Below are 20817 nucleotides of genomic sequence, written 5' to 3' on the forward strand. Positions count from 1 at the left end.
CAGTGTTGGTCTCTATTCCTCTCTGCGAGACTATGAACCCTAGGAATTTGCCTGAATTTACCCCGAATGCGCATTTGGCTATGTTCAACTTCATTTTGTACTTTCGCAATATTGCGAAGGACTCCCTGAGATTCGTTAGGTGCTATTCGGCGTCGTTACTTTTTACCAATAAATCGTCTACATACACCTCCATAGTCTTTCCAATTTGGTGTTTGAACATCTGGTTGACCAACCTTTGATATGTTGCTCAGGCATTCTTCAGCCCAAAAGGCATTACTCGATAGCAGTAGAGTTATTTGTCAGTAATGAACGTCGTCTTCTCCTCATCTGCCTTGTTCATCCTAATATGATTGTAGCCAGAGTAGGCATCTAGAAAGCTTAAAAATTGGTGTCCAGCTGTGGCATCCATGATGACATCAATTCGCGGCAATGGAAAGCTATCTTCGGGGCAAGCTTTGTTAAGGTCAGTGAAGTCTACGCACATCCTCCACTTTCCATTGGCCTTTTTGACTAGTACTACGTTGGAGAGCCATTCTAAATAGTGTGCCTCCTATATGAAGCCCGCCTCCAAGAGTTTCTCGATTTCTTCTGCTACAACCTTGCACTTCTCAGCGCTAAACGACCTCCTCTTCTACCTTACTTTCTTGGCTTCTGGATCAATACAAAGGTTGTGCTCTATGATCAAATTATTGATCTTGGGCATCTCTTCGTGGCTCTAAGCGAATACATCTCTATGCTCGATCAACAATTGTTCCAGTGCTTCTTGATACTCTGGCGGGAGCATGGAGCCAACCCTTGTGGTGGCGGCTGGGCATTCTGGATGCAGCTTCACTACGTGTAAGGGCTCGTTGGCTTCAGCTTGTAACAGGCTACCTTCATCCCTGGTCTCCATGTCTTGCCCTTCTTCCAGCTGAGGTGCTGGCGGTAACTATTCTTTTACTACTGAGCATACCGTTGGTGCTCCTATCTTTTGTTCCTGAACAAAGCAATCTCAAGCTAATATCTATCGTCCTCGGACTTCGCCTACTCCCACTTCTGTTGGGAATTTCATCTTAAGGTGGTATGTGGAGGTGACCACAGTTATTGAGGGTTGGGCGCCCCAATATGGTGTTGTAAGACGATGGGACCTTGACTACTAAAATGTCAATCATGTTGGTGACTGTGTAGGCACCTTGTCTTGCTGCTACATGAAGGGCGATGGCCCCTACAGGTTGAACAGCTTCTGCTGAGAACCCTTTCAATGGGAAGGGAGATGGTCGTAACTTGTCCCCATTCGAATGAACGCATTCCAAAAGAGGATGTCAGCAGAGCTTCCATTGTCGATCAAGACTCGTCTGGTCGTGTAGTTGGAGATCAGTAGTGTAACAACCAAGGCGTCATCATAAGGGGACATAACCCCTTCGCAATCCTTATCCGTGAATGACACGGTCGGGGTCGTTTCTGCCCTAGGGTACTTTTGCAGCTGATCTGCCATGTATACCTCATGATATCTTGCTCTTCATGCATGGGCCTTTCTATCGGATGTCGTGGCGCCGCCGCCAGCAAATCCGCCTTCTATAGTGCAGATTTCGCCCAAGGGGGCCTGCGCATGATCTCCCTTAGGTCACGGGGAATTATTTCTTCTCTGCTCCTCTTGTTTCTAGCGCTTGGGATTTCTGCCTCATCTTTCTCGATTTGCCTCCCTCTATGACTTCATGTAATCAACCAGCATTCTTTCCAACTCCCCACTCCCAATCATTTCTTCAATCCGCCTTTTTAGTGTGATGCAGTCTTCGGTCCAATGGGTGTAACTTTGGTGGTAGGTGCAATGACGTCATCCTTTGTCAGGTGCAAACTCTTCCTTTGTCGGGTTTCTACCAGCTTCTTGTACATTGTGGTTGTTATGCACAAGTAGGCGCCCATGATCTTGGTGGCTGGTATACCGGTCTCATTTATCATCTGGGTGGCTTCGCCCATTTGGTTTCTTGTCTTTGTCCTTAGAGTTGAACTAGTTTCTGTTTTCTGCCTTTGCCTCCTGCTTATGTGGTTCTATCATAACTTGTAGAGTATCTTCTGCATTGACAAAGTCGTTTGCTCAATCCATGAACTCCCTTAGGGTGTGGATGGAGTTCATCTAGCCAGTTTAGCCATGAAGGGGCTTCGGGGTCAGACTCCTCCCAATAGTGCAGTTAAGCTGATTTTGTCATCCTGATCCTCAGTGGTGAGTCTCTCCTTATTGAAGCATGTTAGGTAGTTCTTCAGATTCTCCCCTTCTTTCGGTTTTATGGTTAAAAGATAGGCTGCTAGTTTGCGGCGTCTTCTGCTTGCCATAAACTGTGTAAGCAACTATTTAGCGAGTTCCTCAAAGCTGCCAATTAATCCAAGGCAAAGGGCCTGACCCATCCCCGTGCTATCCCCTTTAGAGTTAACGGGAAGACGCGACAAGCCACCTCCCCTGGGAAGCCATGGAGAGTCATGTGTGCTTTAAAATTCTCAAGATGATCAATGGGATCTTTAGACCCAACGTACAAATTGATCTATGGCACTTAGAATTTAGCCGGTAAGGGGACCGCCATGACCTCCTTGCTGTAAAGGAGGTTCGTGTGTGTGAAGAGTTGCTCCACAGAATAGAAGCCACCCATCCTTTTAGCCATCTCCTCGTATTTGTTTATTAAACTGTGTATTTCATCATGCATCTTCTTCTTCTCCACTTCTTCGTTATTAACTTCTTCGGCACTGTGCGCATCCCCTTCAGGTTGCCCGTTTAAGGGCAAGTTATTATCCTTCTGCCGCTTGAGTTCCTCGTTCTCTTTTTGCAGTTGTTCAACAACCGCTATCACTCATTCCAGCCTTTCATCTGCTTCCGCTAACCTTCCTTCTGACAGTATGGCACAAATGGCTAATACACTTCAGCAATTTATGCAAATTCAGGCCACCACAAACAATCAGAACACTCAGGCCATAAATGACTTGCGAGACACCATCAATAAGATGAGCACGACATTGAGCACTCTAGAGAAAGGAAAATTCTCATGATAGCCTCAGCCTAATCCTCAAGTATACCGGCAACAACAACAACAAGTGCATAATGTCTCAGGGGAGGTTTTTGAGACATCGAAGGTCGTTCTTACTTTGAGAAGTGGAAAGGAAGTTTCCCAACCAGAGATGACTATGGACACACAGGTAGTTGCTCCTACACCTGAAGATGCAACAGAGACTGATGAAGCTGAAAAAGAACCAGAGGTAGTGAGAGCAGAATTGAAGAAGCCTGTGAGTGCAGATATTGAAACTAGTAGGGGGTACCAACCTGTGGTTCCCTATCATCAGAGATTAGCAGCTGGCCATAAGAACAAATACCACATTGAGATTCAGGAGATTTTCAAGCAAGTAAAGATTAATATTTCATTCTTGGATGCCATACAACAAGTGCCTTTGTATGCAAAATTTTTTAAGGACTTGTGCACAATGAAGAGAAAACTAAATGTAAATAAGAAAGCTTTCCTAACGGAGCAAGTCAGTGCATTGATATTGAGCGAGACTCCTCAGAAGTTCGGAGATCCCGGCTCTCCCAACATTTCCATTATGATCGGTGAGTCATGCATTGGGAGAGCTTTACTTGATTTGGAGAGTAGTGTGAACTTACTACTGTTCTTAGTGTATGAGCAGTTGGGATTGTGTGAGCTGAAAAGGACCTCCATCATGCTACAGTTGGCTGACATATCAGTTAAGGTGCCGAGGGATATTGTTAAGGATGTGCTGGTCCAGGTGGAAAAATTTTATTACCCAGCGGATTTTGTAGTTCTTGATATGCAGCAGCCAGCCTCCACTATTTACCAAGCTCCTGTCATTCTTGGAAGTCCATCTCTAGTTACATCAAATGCTTTGATTAATTGCAGAAGTTGAGTTCTAAAGCATACTTTTGGGAACATGGCACTTGAGTTGAACGTTTTCAATACTTGCAAGATGCTAGTACATTTTGATGACATAAGTGATTTGAATGCTGTGGAGAGTTTGACACCAACAAAATTTATTTGCTCAACTTTTCTTTTCTCTGATAATGATTCCATTTTTTGGTCACATGAATTTTTATTTGATGAAAAAACTGACCATGTTGATGAAAATGTCTTTTGAATTTTTGGATTGTTTTGCATATTCTTCTTTGACACTTGAAGTACAATTTGCAGGCGTGAGATGGAAATCCCAGTTTGAAACTCTACCACAACCAGACATACTAAATCTTCAGAAGAAGAAGTTCCCCAGTTGGAACTGAAACCACTTCCTCAAGATTTAAAGTATGTGTTTCTTGGTCCTGAAGAAGACACTTTTCCTGTGGTGATTTCTTCAAAATTAAATCAAAAGGATGAAGCCCAGTTGATTGAAGTCTTAAGAAAGCATTGAGGCGCAATTGGTTGGACAATAGCCGACATCAAAGGTATTGATGCTGTTGTTTGTACTCACAGAATCCATCTTGAAGATGATGCTAGACCGATTCGTGATGCTCAACGTAGGCTCAATCCTACCATGAAAGAAGTTGTCAAAGAGGAAGTGCGTAAGCTGCTCGCAGTGGGTGTCATTTACCCAATCTCAGACAGTAAGTGAGTAAGTCCAACTCAAGTGGTACCAAAAAAATCTAGTTTAACTGTTGTAAAAAATGATAAAAATGAGTTGATTCCAACTAGAATAGTTACTAGTTAGAGCATGTGCATTGATTATAGAAAACTTAATTCAACCAGTAGGAAGGATCATTTTCCTTTACCATTCTTGGGTCAAATTTTAGAAAGAGTGGCTGGTAATGCATTTTATTGCTTATTGGATGGATACTGTGATTATTATCAAATTGTTGTAGCGTCTAAAGATCAGGAGAAAATCACTTTCACCTATCCTTTTGGCACCTTCGCTTTTACCATAATGCCATTTGGTTTGTGTAATGCTCCAGCTACTTTTCATAGATGCATGATGAGTATTTTTCTGACATGATTGATGATATTTGTGAAATATTCATGGATGACTTCTTTGTTTTTGAAAATTTTTTGATAGTTATTTGCATAATTTGGCACGTATTCTCCAGATATGTGAGGAAAAAAATCTTTTACTTAATTGGGATAAATGTCAATTTATGGTTACTCAGGACATTGTCTTGGGACATATTGTTTCTTCTAAAGGTATAAAGGTCGACAAGGCAAAAATTGAATTAATATCTAAATTTCCTATCCCTAGGACGGTTAAGAATATTCGTTCTTTTCTTGGTCATGCTGGCTTTTATAGGCGATTTATTCAAGGGTTCAGTTCTATTGCAAAACCTTTGGACTGATGAGTGCCAAAAAGCTTTTGATACCCTTAAAGAATCGCTTACCACCGCCCCTATCATGCAACCCCCGCAGTGGGACCTCCCCTTTGAAATCATGATTGATGTTAGTGATTATGCCTTAGGAGCTGTTTTGGGACACCATGTGGATAGTAGACCTTTTATGATTTATTATGCCAATAGAACCTTGAATGATGCCCAGAAAAATTATACCACTACTGAAAAAGAATTGCTTGCATTGATTTTTACACTTGATAAATTTCGAACTTACATTCTTGGTTCACCTATTACCATTTTTACTGACTATTCTGCTCTTAAGTATTTGTTGACTAAGAAAGATGCAAAACCACACTTGATTCGCTGGATTCTACTACTTCAAGAGTTCAACATCAATATTAAGGACAATAAAGGAGTTGAAAACGTGGTAGCTGACCACCCCTCTAGATTGCCACCATCCTCCTCTTCAAATGTCAGGTTTCCTCTTGACGATAGTTTTCCAGATGAACAGTTGTTTGTGATTAATAGAGATCTCTGGTATGTTGACATAGTCAACTATCTGGTGACTGAGCGAATGCCTTCTGAATGATCCACCCAAGATAAGCGTCGATTTCTCTCTGAGATACGACACTTTTACTTTGATGATCCATATCTTTTCAAATATTGTTCGGACCAATTGATTTGAAGATGCATTCCTGATTATGAGTTTTGTTCTGTGTTGAGATTTTGTCATATGGGGTGCATGTGGTGGTCATTTTTTCACAAAGAAAATAGTCGCTAAAATTTTGCAAAGTGGTTTTTACTGGCCTTCTATGTTTAAAGATGATTATAATTTTTGTAAAGCTTGTGAGCCTCGTCAAAAATTGGGATCTATTAGCAAAAGAGACATGATGCCTCTTTCCCCTATTCTTACTTTAAAAATTTTTTATTGTTGAGGAATAGACTTCATGAGACTATTTCCAGTTTCCTTTGGAAACACATATATTTTATTAGCTATGGATTATGTTTCAAAATTGGTGGAGGCCATCGCTTGCAAAACAAATGACCATCGTGTTGTCCTAAAATTTTTACAATCTCTATTTGCTCACTTTGGCATGCCCAAAGTTATCATTAGTGATGGGGGTTCGTATTTTTGTAACAAACCATTTTCTACACTTATGAAGAAATATGGTATCACATACCGAGTTTCTACCCCTTATCACCCTCAAACAAATAGGCAAGTAGAATTGGCAAACAGAGAGATCAAAATCATTTTAGAGAAAACTATCAATCCTAATAGGAAAGATTGATCAGTTAAGCTTCTTGATACTTTGTGGGCTTATAGAACAGCTTTTAAAACAAATCTAGGGATGTCCCTTTATCGATTAGTTTATAGTAAAGCTTGTCATTTTTTTTTTCTCAGCAGTAAAGCTTGTCATTTACCTGTTGATATTCAGCATCGAGCTCTTTGGACTATAAAACATGTTAACATGTCACTTGATGAAGCTTCAGAGTTGAGAAAATTGCACATCAATGAATTGGATGAAACTCATCGGGATGCTTATGACAACGCTCAGCTTGCGAAGGAACGCATGAAAATTCTACATGATCAGAAAATTCATTCAAAGCATTTTACACTTGGCCAGAAAGTTCTTCTTTACAACTCTTGCTTACATATTTTTCCTGGTAAATTGAAATCCCGATGGAGTGAGTCGTACATTGTAAAGAAGGTTCATCCTCACGGCGCAGTAGACATTGTCAATCCGAAGAATGACAATTGTTTCGCTATCAAAGGACAACGTCTAAAGTCATTTCTGAAGGTCTTTGATCCACGCAAAGAGATCTTGCTTGTGCAAGATTCTAGGGAAGTGTTTTGATTTTTCCCCCCTTTACAGTTTTCTTTACTTACATTTTGTTTATTTTTATTTTTTGTTTTGCTTTGATTTTATATTTCATGTTGATTTTTTTTTTTTTTTGCTTGCTTATTTCTGTGCACTTTGTTTTCTTTCGTTCGATTCATTGAGGACCATATCTCTCACTAGTTGGGGGGTAGCGTGTCTGCACAGAGTTAAAAAAAAAAATTGCATTAATGTGATGTGCATTGATACACATATGATTGACACACACTCCATTTCTGGTATTTTGTGAAATTTGAGCATTTTGGTGAAGTAGTTGAGTGGAATCATTTTGTGAAGATTTATTTTGAAGCTTAAGCATAGAGCATGATTTTTTATGTATCATATTTTGTTGATGTGTAGCTTGAAACACCAGGATGTTATACTTATTGAGATGAGACTTGATAAGATTTTTGTAGAACGAAAGGCAAATTTTGAAGAATATTTTGCACATGCTTATGCTTGTAGTGTTCCTTATTTACTATTCACTGATTTAACACAAGAGAAGTAAACTGCAAGACTACCGAACCATGTTTAAAAAAAAACAAAAAGAAGAAGAAAATGAAAAGAAAAAAAAGAGATGTGAAAAGATTAGAAAAAAAAAAGAATAAAGGCGACGTAGTGAACTTTCCTAAGTAAAGGGCTAGAAACCATTGTTTTAAATTTCGTACCGTACCGGCCGCTGGGTTGGTACAGGTACCCCATACATTTCGTACCGGCCTCAATTTCGACCTGTATCGGCCTATATTTCGGCCGATACCGGCCGATATTTCGGCCTTCCAATTTTTATTTTTTTTTCATTTTTTCAAACTACAAGCTTATTTTTCGACCCCTAATTCAGACTAAACTATTTATAATTTATATATATGTATTTATATATAATTTATTCATATATAGACTATTATTTTGGAATATAACTTATATATATTTATATCTATAATTTATTCATATATCGACTATCCCGAAACGATACATGAAACGGTATTGATATCGAAATATTTCGTTCCAATGTCTTAACCGGTATGGCTTCCGGTACGGTATTCAAAACATTGCTAGAAATAGTTACCAAGACTTTGGGGGTTGAGTGTTCAACCTTTAAAAACAGAGCTGGCATGAAAACTGGTAGTCCCTTGGGCTTTGAGGTAGTTAGAATCAACAATGATTAATCTTAAGGTTGAAAACTCCTATAACAAATCATGGCTAGTAATGAGAAACACACAACCAGTTTAGCTCCATACACACATTTGAGTTCTAGGACATTTGCCTCAATTCTATGTGAAAGATTGTTGAGATAGTCTTGGTGGGTATAGCCCCTAGGGTTGAGTAGCAACGTGTCACTTTTGTGAGAATTCATAATTGTGTTTGATTGTTTCTGTTTAGATTTCGATATTTATGCAATATTCATCTCAATTAATTTTCAATATTTTACTCAAGGATTAACAAAACACTAGTTGGGGGGGTGTGATTGAGCTGAGTTATTGCATATTTTATACATTTAGAACCAATATATTTTATTTATTTCATTACATTATTATTGATTTTAGATCGAAAAATAGTTAAGATGAATAGATCTGAATTGTGATTTAAATTGATTAATAACATGATTTATACTTAATTTTATAACTTGTAATTTAATTGAACAATGTTTATTCATATACACAATATATTTTTGATATTCAATTATTTCTTTTATTTCTTTTCTAATTTTATTTTTTTATAGGCAAAAAAATTTATATGCAAAGAAAAGTCAAATGCATTCTCTCATTTAGATGAGTCTTTGACTTGATCTTTGACTTGGTCTTCAATAAGTGGGATGAGCGGCTACGACAGACGCAAGCGAGGAGGAGGGTTCTTTTGGTTTTTACGGAAGAGACACGATTTCTTTATATATATTTTTTATACAAACGCCGCAAGGGAGGGAGGTTTTTTTTTTCGGCTTGAAGAAGAACGCACAGTAGCGCCGCCAGAGTTGAAGAACTCCTCCAAGGTCTATCTACAGCTATCTCTATTGTCTATCACCTCCATCTCCATTTATTTGGTTTGCTCTTTTCATTCCTTACTTTTTATTTAATTTCAGTTTAAAGTTTATGGAGTATTTTTGAGATTTTTAGCTTAGAAGTTTGGGCAATTTATTTGCTATTTATTTTACTTAATGTCGTTATTTTCCTTACTCTTTTAAGCTTCATTTAACAGTGATTATAATTGCTATAGATTAATTTTGAGAATTTGTGATTTGAATACAATGATGAACCCTAGAATCTTGATTTTGAGACTTTTCAATTTTTAGTTCGTATTTTGTCATTTACTTTCTAATATAGTTTAATTCTTAGATTAGTTTTATTGATATCTCAGTTCCATTACATATTAGATCGATTAAAGCTTAATTAGGACTTAAATAATTTCTGTTTTATTGTTTAATTTTTAGATTAATTAAGATTGTTTAGTTTAGTTGAATTTTATTATTGTTAATTTCAATTTGTTAGTTTTTTTTTTTTACATTTCATTTTGACACTCAAAAATCCAAAATATGAATCTAGTCCATGACTAGTGTCATTTTCATTCTTGTTGCACTCTTCCATTCATTGCACATGCCATCATTTTTATTTTTTCTTTGTGAATATTTTCACCATTTTAAATGAGTTTGATTTTAAGTAATTTTTCTTGAGGAGACGATTTAAGAATTTATTCTTAATTATTACGCGACATCTTCCTGTACTTGGAATAGCCTTTGTGCTGCTCATTTTTTAGTGAGTCAAGTTTTTGTGATTGAGTTGAGTTATTGCATATTTTATACATTTAGAACCAATATATTTTATTTATTTCATTACATTATTATTGGTTTTAGATGAAAAATTATTAAGATGAATAAATCCGAGTTGTGATTTAAATTGGTTAATAGCATGATTTATACTTAATTTTATGACTTGTGATTTAATTGAACAATGTACATTCACATACACAACATATTTTTTATATTCTATTATTTTATTTTATTTCATTTCTTTTCTAATTTTATTTTATTTATTCTTTTTAGGCAAAAAAAAAAAACATATGCAAAGAAAAGTCAAATGCATTCTCTCATTTAAATGAGTCTTTGACTTGATCTTTGACTTGGTCTTCAATAAGTGGGATGAGGGGCTACGCGGACGCAAGAGAGGAGGAGGGTTCTTTTGGTTTTTACGGAAGATGTACGATTTTTTTATATATATTTTTTATAGGAACGCCGCACGGGAGGGAGGTTTTTTTTTCCGGCTTGAAGAAGAACGCACAGCAGCGTCGCTAGAGCTCCTCTAGGGTCCATATGTCGCTACCTCTGTTTCCTACCACCTCCATAACAAGTTCCAAATTTCTTTTCTACAACCAGCCTCAGGGTGACCATAGATTGTTATGCTCCGCCAAGTTAATGTCCTCTGAGCATATGAAATGCATGCATCAAAATGTTGCTTCGGATAAGAAGACAATACTAAATTTACCACTGTGCGCCAAAATAAGTATATCCCACCACTCTATCCCTTACTAGCAAATGCTAAGTAACATGAAAGCCCTAATTTGAATTTCAGCATTTCCATACAATGACGAGTAGAATTTGTTTCCATGATGAAAACAAGAATGGGAACTTCCCTTCAGACAAGGTCACAAAGGGCTCGAACTCCCTGACAGTTCCCAAGCCCTCGAGAGCTTCAACTCAAGATTTTCATGGCTATTGGCGGGGCTGAATGTTAACCTCTGCTGATAGCACAGGGGTTTCCACCAGAGATTCATCTTCCACAAATTTATGTTTCTTCATATAGGAATGGACAAGAAATCCCTTAGTGATTGGCTTCCAAGGATACCTATTCACTGGAACCACTAGTGACCTAGATTTTTCCCCCTCTCATAATGGTCCTTAAGTCTATCGATGACAAGCCCCTGGTTTGGAGATAGCACCCTCTAAGAACATATCAGTACAGTTTTGGGCTACACCCATAAGAGGATATTGTCCCAACCCTGAAGAAAAGTTGGGGAGGCCCATCTACAGTCTGTGAAGAAGGAGAGTGTTATGTGACTGTTGTTTCCTTATGCTCAATTGTCGGACTCAACTGCATAGGACTAGTAACCACTTTCTCCTTAGAAGCCGCTTTAGAAAACACCACTGTCATAGCCGACGATGACTCACTGACCATATGATGCATATCCTTTGAGCAAGTGGGCACATCATCCAACTTCTTAACCAAAACATCAGTTTGTCAGACATGACCCTTCAAAGGAGGACCTGCAATGCGCATCTAGGAGCTATAAGGGTAACCTTCCTTCTCAAACTAAGAGCCCGTTTGGATATAGAACCATCTCACCTCATCTCATTTCATCTCATCTAATTTCAACTAATAATCTTACTACTATTCACAAACTATCTCATCTCATTTCACTAGTCAAACGGGTCGTAAGTCCTATTGTTCAGCCACAAGATAGAATCTCTATATCCATGGCCTAACTGCCCACAACAATAACAAAAGGTAGGAATGCGTTCATATTTGAAATGCACCCAAATGATGTCTGAAGCACCCACCACTGCACTTTTGCCTCAAGGCAGTGGCTTGGTTATGTCCAGAGAAATTCGAACACGCACATATTCTACCCAACCCAGTTTATCTTCAATGAAATCAATATCCTCAACCAGGCCTAAAGTGTCAAAAATTCTTCGGACAACACAAGAATGTATACCATCTAAAGAGAGATCATACATAGAACTCAGAAAGAGGCAAACAACATTGGTACCTTAGAAAGTTGGAGACTGCCATCATACTCTGTCATTACCACCCGACTCTAATCAAATATCCAAGAGCCATTTTGCATGGCACTCTCTTTACCACCCTCAATAGAAAACTCCGCAAGGGAAAGGTTATTCCCCAAGCCGAATATATGAAAGCTCCGAGATGGACGCCATAGATTCTTCATCATTGTTTTAAACACTTCTTGATTAAAGAATTTGACATATAACAGTTTGAAGATAAAACAATGCTCAGTTGGAGACATGGTATGCAAAAGCAAACCATCCTAAATCAGAACCTCACCCCGTTCTTGCTTCCGATAACGTCATAGACTTCCATCGTTATGAGAGTTCATCATCCATTTTAAGAAAACAAGAGCCAAGCACCACCAACCCGTTAACACAAACCTAAATGATCAGGAAAAAGAACTTGCTTGCACAAACCCTAGATCTCCAAGCTCAGAGATCATTTGCTTGCCATCCTCAGCCTTACTATAATCCCCTTATATCTGGATCTCTGTCTTGCAACAAAGCTTCTAAATCCTTGATCTCCCCACCCCCCAAATGTGTTTCTCTTATATCTCTCTTGTTCATTTTTTAACTTCTTTTGTGTGATAGTTTTTGGATGAGATTTTTCTTCTTCATTGCTATTTGTTGGATACTTGATTATGTGTGTAATTTTTTCTCTTTTTGGGTTGCAGTCTTAACATTCGGAAGATTAATTACGACATTTTGAGCTGAAAATTGGTGCAAAGACCTAGGTTATCTACACTAAAGGTTTTTTTTAATGATCTGCTTCTTCATCATGACTAGTGAATTTTGTTTGGTTCGGGCTGAACTCACTAGTCACCAATGGGGTTGATCTAGACCTGATCAAGTGGACTAGTATGTAGTTGATTGATAAAATAGATTTTTTTTTTTTTGGCAAAATCTTGATACAATTCAAGGATCCATTTTCATGGGTTTTAAAAAGTCGGATTCATCTGGGTACCGATCGGCATAATCTAGTTAGTCGGATTCATCTGGGTACTCGAGTTGTATTATATACTTGAATTTGGGTACATATATAGCCAGTATCGGTCCTTACCCAAGTGAACGTTATAAGATTTATATACTATGAATAAATATAGATAGAAGCTACTATTAGGAACATCCATTTTGCACACATGATGTGGCATCATCTACACCACACATCTCCCCAAGTGAGTGTTGGGAACAATCAACTAGAAGCAGCCACGCAGTGAGTGCAAAGTGTGCACTGTTATAATGGCTTCTCTCTAGCATTACTCATATACTATACACCTCCTCGTTCTGTTTTGTTTTAAATTTTGGTTCGTTCCGACCATTTCATTCAAATTCTAGTCAGAATCGACATTCTAGGTACTATTCCATTTTAGACTATTTTAATGGCAGTGTTGTAATTTGCAAATCTAGATGATATTTAATTAATTATAAAATATAAAAGACATTTATATAATTTTAGTCTCTTTAAATTTAAATATGTCCTCTCATTCTCTCTCTTTTTTAAATATCATTATTTTATTTTTATTTTTTTTGTGTTTCAACTCAAATTTGTGATTTTTTAATATTATCTTTCGACACTAATCTCTATGCTTTCTTAATTTTTTCAACATATATTTATTTTATAAATCATCAATGATACCATATATACATGCACACATACATGATGCACACTTAGATATACATGTATTTATTCTATTAGTAGATAATTTATACATACATACATACATATATATATAATATAGTTAATTTTGAAACGGTACACGAAAACACATCGATATTGAAATATTTCATTCTAGTACTTAAATCGGAATGATTACATTAACGAAATTTAAAACAATGAGTTTCAAATTTAACCTTAAAGATGTAAATCGCCCATGCACAAAAGCCTACAAAGACTACATTAATTGTCATTGATTTACTAAAGTTTTCATTGTTGTAGACTTATAGACTTTAGGGATGGTAATATATGACATGACTCGTTAATTGAAAAGAACACGACACAAAATTAACGGAATTGGCTTTGATGTTAATGGATTTAGGTCAAAACAGATTGACCCGTTATGACACGATTCATTAACTGGTCACTAACGGGTCAATCTGTTTAGCCCGTTAATGACCCGTTAAACTTTTTTTACTCAAAATTATAATAATATCATTTTTAACATAAAAACAAAAATACCCTAACCCTATTTTGTATTTCTAGACTCTCTTTCAGTTCTTAGTTGAGTCAGTTCTCACTAATCATGACCGTCTCCCACACTTCCTCTGGATTGTAATTTTGGTGTTTTTATTATTTGGATTGTAACTTTTGACTTATGTAGTTAGTTTTATATTTTTGAAAGATATTGTGATTTTAACTTCTATGTGAAATTATGTTAATCAAGTTAAGTGACTTATTTGGATTAATTCAAGTTCTCATTAGAGTTAGTTCTCACGAATCACGATCGTCTCCCACACTTCCTCTGGATTGTAATTTTGGTATTTTTATTATTTGGATTATAACTTTGGACTTATGTAATTAGTTTTATATTTTTTAGAGATATTATGATTTTAATTTTTATGTAAAATTATGTTAATAAGGTCAAATGAATTATTTGGGTTAATTCAACCTATTTATATAAATGGGTTGAAACAGGTCGAAACATGTTGATATATTTTTAACTAATTCATAACGAGTTAAAATGGATCGTGTCAACCCGTTATTCTAATAAATCATGTTAGGGTTTGGAAATCTGACCCGTTAAGTTTAACAGGTCGTATTTGAGTTGATCCATATTATATATATTATCTAACATGATATAAACACGATCCATTAACACAATTTACCACTCTTACTTATAGTAGAGAATACTGGGATTCTTCGAAGGTGGAAACTTGCATTTGGAAGAAAGTGGCTAGATTTGTTGTGTCCATCATCTATTAAAAAACAATAAAGAGCACGATCTCAGCTAAGTTCAAGTATAATTCAATCAATAAAAGATTTTTTTTTTAAAAAACTAATACCCACCAATAAAAATGGAATTCAAAATATAAATATTGTATGTGTATTATTATTTTTTATGCTTATTTTATTAATACCCCTGCGGAAAAATGGCTGACAGACTTTAAAGTTATATATCTCCGAGGCACGCCTATACACTTATCATATTAAAATGTTATACAAATATTATTATCGCAAATTATATTTAGTTTCCTTTCTTAAGATAAAACTTAGGATAAAAAGGCATCTTACTAAAAAAATGACAAATTATCCTTACTTTTTAGGGAAATATATTTCCTTTTCTCCAACGAAAATCATATAAATTATAATTTATTTCTTATATAACAATCTGCCCAAAATGTGTAATATGCTGTGGGGATGGGTTTTGCAATATAATATAACTGAGAAAATGACCAGAAAATATTTACATAAAAATTATAAATTACTATCATTACACACGTTTTTTTATAAGTCTATCATCTAACACGTTAAAAATGTCGTTAAATGTTTAAAGACAAGACAAGGAAGATTATTTAGAGCTATAAAATATTATGTAGAGCTTCCTCTTTGTGTGAAATAGACTTGATTGTCGAATAGACTTTTATTTTTATTTCTATCAAATATCGGTTCCACCACAATCACTTCTATTGTAGTTTATACTACTGTCGTATCTTAGCACATGCATTTCACAATTTCCCAATTCCACGTGCTCCATTAAACGCATATATTTATTATTGTTGTTGTTGTTATTTATTACTATATTATTATCTATTGGACGGAACAAAATCTGGCCATGGCCTACATAAATTAAAACTTGCAAGAACTGTAAGCTCTCTGTCCCGTGAGCTCTCTCCCAAAACCTATCTTAAAGATCCTTGCACCTTTTTCATTGGAGTTGGAGCTTCGACTCCTCATTCCCTCCTACTTTTCAATTTTTTTCAGAGCTATCTAGTGATATTTTATTAATTTCTTTCTTGTTTCTCAAAAATAGCACGAAGATGGACCAATCTACTAGTCTTCGGCTATTGGAAAAAATTCATCCAGTCAAGTAGCATGCGAGTCCCATGAAGCGCGTGAGATCCATGCGCCACCCGCGCCATGGTGTGTGTTTTGCCACCATGCACAGTAGAAATGGGATCATTTGCCTTAGATCTTGTAGATATAAACATCATCCTCTCTCTAGTATCGGGATAGAAGACCATCCTCCGGATATTATTTTCCTATATTTTCGCTTCTCCTAATCAAAGATTAAGAGAAAGAGGAAGTGAGAATTTCTTTCTACCAAATCGGACTAGTAAAGTGTAGCACAAAACAATTTACAGCAATTTTTTGTCGTAGTATTGCAGTTAAGTCAAACTGCAACAAAACCGCTGTAAGTGGCTTTCTTTTGTGGGAAATGGATGAGAACCAAGTCATTGGCTCCCAATCCTATTTATTTTTTTTTATTTTTCTTATGTTGTGTTAGCTGTTTGATATATAATATGCGTTCTTAGAAAAAAAAAATAAAAAATAAGAGACTAAAGAAAAGACAATAAAAAAGATATTGGAAAATTGAAGAAAAAAAGGGGGAATGATAGATTACATGGGATGTTTGTCACGGGTGTAGTGGGCGAGGCCTTGAAGAGGAAAGGGAAGTATGGCAGTGCAGTATGCGTGAAGGAGCAACAGAATTAACTAGCTGAGTAACAGAAATAACGAAATGATTCCACTTAGTAAAACGGTGTGTTTTGGTCTATTGTAAGGAATAAGTGAAACGGCACGTTTCATCTTGGTTGCTTTCTTGTCTTGCATTTAGCTTGTAATGGTTTGTGTTTTGATATTAGAACAATATATTGCTTCTGCTTCTCGACTGCTGCTATAAAAGCAAGAGAGTTGATGTAAAGGGTATTGAAGAAATTAGTGAATTCATATTTTTGGAGGTTGGGAATCCCTCGAAGATTCTTTACAAGATTCACTATGGAATCTTGATTATCGATCTGAATTCTTGTGTTTGTGCATTCTCTATTTTGGTGTGATTCGGAGTGATTGACAGTGAGGAGCTATAAGGTTCCTTACAAGTGGTATCAGTAGTAGTCGATCTTGTGGAGGTAGTTATGGCGGATGGTACTCGTGCTGCCATGAAAGGTCAGTTAGACGGATATCAGAAACAGCAAGAAATTGTTTAGAAGCAGTTGGAGAACCATCAGCAAGCCATCCATGGTATGGCATAAAGGTTAAAACAAATCTATGATATGTTGTGTTCAGTAGTTGAAACTGTTAATGACAACTGTCGTCGTGATAGAGAAGTTTCTAATGAACCTAGAGGTCAGGAGGATAGGCCTATGTTTCAGAGAAATTTTCGATTAGATTTTCCAAGATTTACTGGTATTGACCCTACGAGTTGGGTCTTTAAGGCCAATCTGTACTTTGATTTTTATCAAGTACATTTCCATCAAAAATTAATGGTGGCTTCATACCATATGGAAGGAGAAGCCTTGGTGTGGTACCAAGATGCCTTAGACTCGGGGCAGTTCAATTCTTGAGAATCTTTGGTGGTAGCAATGCAAGTCAGGTTTGGACCATCGACTTATGATGATCCAATGGAAGCATTAACCAGACTTAAACAAACATCTTCTGTTAGTTTGTATAAATCTCAGTTTGAAGTATTGTCAAACAGGTTGAAAGGCTTGTCTGAAAAACATAAACTGAGTTGCTTTGTTAGTGGATTGAAAGATGAGATAAGGCTCCCTGTAAAGATGTTTAATCCACTAAATCTTGGAGCTGCTTTTGGTTTAGCCAAAATGCAGGAGGAGTATGTGTTGTCTTCGAGAAAACCTTGGCGACAGATTGGGCATTATAGTGATAAATGGCATTGTGACCATGGGAGTGATTTATCTAATAGAGGTCAGAGGAGCATGGTTCCTGTAAAGAAAATTACTTCTGCTCAAATGGATGAAAAAAGAAAAAAATGCATTTGTTATCATTGTGATGATAAGTGGAGTCCTAATCATGTTTGCAAGGTCTCCAAAGTGTATTTGTTGCAGGGGGAACTAGTGTGGAGCATGAATTGGTTGACAATAGTGAAGGAGATTTATTACCTGCAACTAATGAAGAAAGGAAGCAGGACAGTGAAGAACTTGAAGTCTCATTAAATGCTATTTCAGGTTGCACTAATAGTAATGCTATGAAGTTACTGGGGACAATTGGTTCCATGACTGTTGAAATTCTTGTAGACTCAGGTTCCACTCATAATTTTCTGGATCCTTTGGTAGTGGAATCTGCGAAATTGAAGGTAATAGAGGATGGGGGTTTGCAAGTTAGAGTGGCAAATGGAACTAAAATATTCAGTCAGGGTACAGGTGAAGAGATGTTGAGTATTCAAGGTACTCAATTTCATATTCCATTTCATGTCCTCACTCTTGGGGGCTGTGATATTGTGTTAGGAGTTTAGTGGTTGAAGACATTAGGTCCCATTCAATGGGATTTCACTAATATGTCTATGCAGTTTGAAGTGGAGGGCCAGAAGTTTTCATTTCATGGTATTAATTCTGAGGTAACAGAATGGGAAGCTGGAGCTAAATTGTTGAAGTCTGATTTGGTGGGAAACAAGGGTGGTTATTGCAGCTATTGGCAGTGGAACCAAGGCTGGAAATGGTCGAGTTGCAAGCTGAAGTAGAGGAAGTATTGCAACAGTTTGGGTCAGTCTTTGAGGAACCAATGGGGTTACCACCAGTTAAAGCCTTTGACCACCAGATTCTCTTAAAGGAAGGCGCTGCACCAATTTCAGTAAGACCATATCAATATCCTCATTACCAGAAATCAGAAATAGAGAAGATTGTGCAAGACTTGTTGAAGACTGGGGTTATAAGACCTAGTCAAAGCCCATTTTCATCTCCTGTTCTACTTGTTAAAAAAGCTGATGGCACTTGGAGGATGTGTATGGACTATCGAGCACTTAATCAAGCTACTGTCAAAGACAAGTTCCCAATTCCAGTCATTGATGAACTACTGGATGAACTTCATGGTGCACAATTTTTTTCCAAGCTTGATCTCAGATCAGGCTACCATCAAATAAGAGTAAAAGAAGGTGACATCCCTAAAACAGCATTTAGAACTCATGAGGGACACTATGAGTTCTTGGTAATGCCATTTGGGCTTACCAATGCACCTGCAACCTTTTAGAGTTTGATGAACCATGTATTCAAGCCTTATCTTCGAAAATTTGTGTTAGTCTTTTTCGATGATATCTTGATTTATAGCCATAACATGATGGAACACCTTGCACACTTAAAAGCAGTATTATCTGTTTTACTGCAGCAGTCCTTGTTTGCAAAAAGATCAAAATGCAAAATTATGGTTATTGAAGTTGATTATCTGGGGCATATTATCTCTGGGAAAGGGGTAATGGCAGATCCAACTAAAATTTCTTCAATGCTTGATTGGCCTATGCCAAAAACAGTGAAGGCTTTAAGAGGATTTTTAGGCCTCACTGGTTATTACAGAAAGTTCATCAAAGGTTATGGATCCATTGCTGCACCATTAACATTGTTATTAAAAAAGAATTCATTCGTTTGGTACGAAGAAGCTGAAGAGGCCTTTAATCATTTGAAGTCTGCTGTTACAAAGCCTCCTGTCTTGAAGTTGTCAGATTTTTCTAAAGCCTTTACAATTGAGTGTGATGCCTCAGGAGTGGGGCTAGGAGCTGTGCTAATGCAAGATAGTCAACCAATTGCTTTTTTTAGCAAGGCTTTGAATGGCAAGGCATTGTCCTTGTCAACTTATGAAAAAGAATTCTTAGCACTAGTGTGTGCAGTGGGCAAGTGGAGGCCATATTTGTTGGGCCAAACATTCAAGATCAAAACTGACCAACAAGCACTGAAACATTTATTGGAGCAAAAGGTGGCTACTGAGGCTCAACACAAGTGGATCTCAAAGCTCATGGGGTATGATTTCACTGTCAAGTACAAGAGGGGCAGAGACAACAAAGTTACTGATGCACTTTCCAGGATAGAGGAGGAAGATTCAGCCACATTGGCTCTTATTTCATTTACCACTCCTGTGTGGTTAGAAGAGCTTAAGCAAAGTTATGTCTTTTCTGTGGATATAGCTAATCTCTTAGTTGATTTACAGCAAGGGAAGCCAGTCTCTAAGGAGTTTTCTCTACAGCAAGGACTCATTTTCAGAAAAGGGAAATTGTTGTTAGTTCCTTCTTCACCATTTCATCAAAAGGTGTTACAGCATATTCACCATAATCCTGAAGCAGGCCATCTAGGGTATCACAAAACTCTACAGTAGGCTAGATTGGATTTTTACTGGCAAGGAATGAGGAAGGACATAAGAAATTTAGTGAGGGAGTGCCAAATCTGCCAGATGAATAAACATGAAACTATGCCGCCAGCAGGGTTACTCCAACCCTTACCTATCCCTCAAAGTCCTTGGTTGGACATTGCCATGGATTTTATTGAGGGCCTTCCAAACTCAGGTGGTATGTCAGTCATTCTAACTGTCGTGGATAGATTGACTAAATTTGGTCATTTCTTCCCAATGGCTCACCCTTATACAACCAGTAGGGTGGCCGAGGTCTTCTTTAAGGGTGTATTCAGACTCCATGGGCTACCTAAAACCATTGTGTCCGATAGAGATGTGGTTTTTACAAGTTTGTTTTGGAAGGAGTTGTTCAAAATGCAAGGGACTACTTTGGCTTATAGCTCAGCTTACCATCCTCAATCCGATGGTCAAGCTAAGGCATTAAATAAGTCTGTGGAGGGTTACTTGAGATCTTATGTGGGATCTAAGCCTAAGAGTTGATGCACATGGCTGCCAATGGCAGAATGGTGTTATAACACCACTGTGCATTCCTCTACTGGTTTCTCACCATTTCAGGCTTTATATGGGTTCCCTACACCCAAATTGTTGACATATGTTCCGGGCA

The sequence above is a fragment of the Juglans regia genome, chromosome 1, assembly GCF_001411555.2.
Source record: "Juglans regia cultivar Chandler chromosome 1, Walnut 2.0, whole genome shotgun sequence".
Lineage (NCBI taxonomy): Eukaryota > Viridiplantae > Streptophyta > Magnoliopsida > Fagales > Juglandaceae > Juglans > Juglans regia.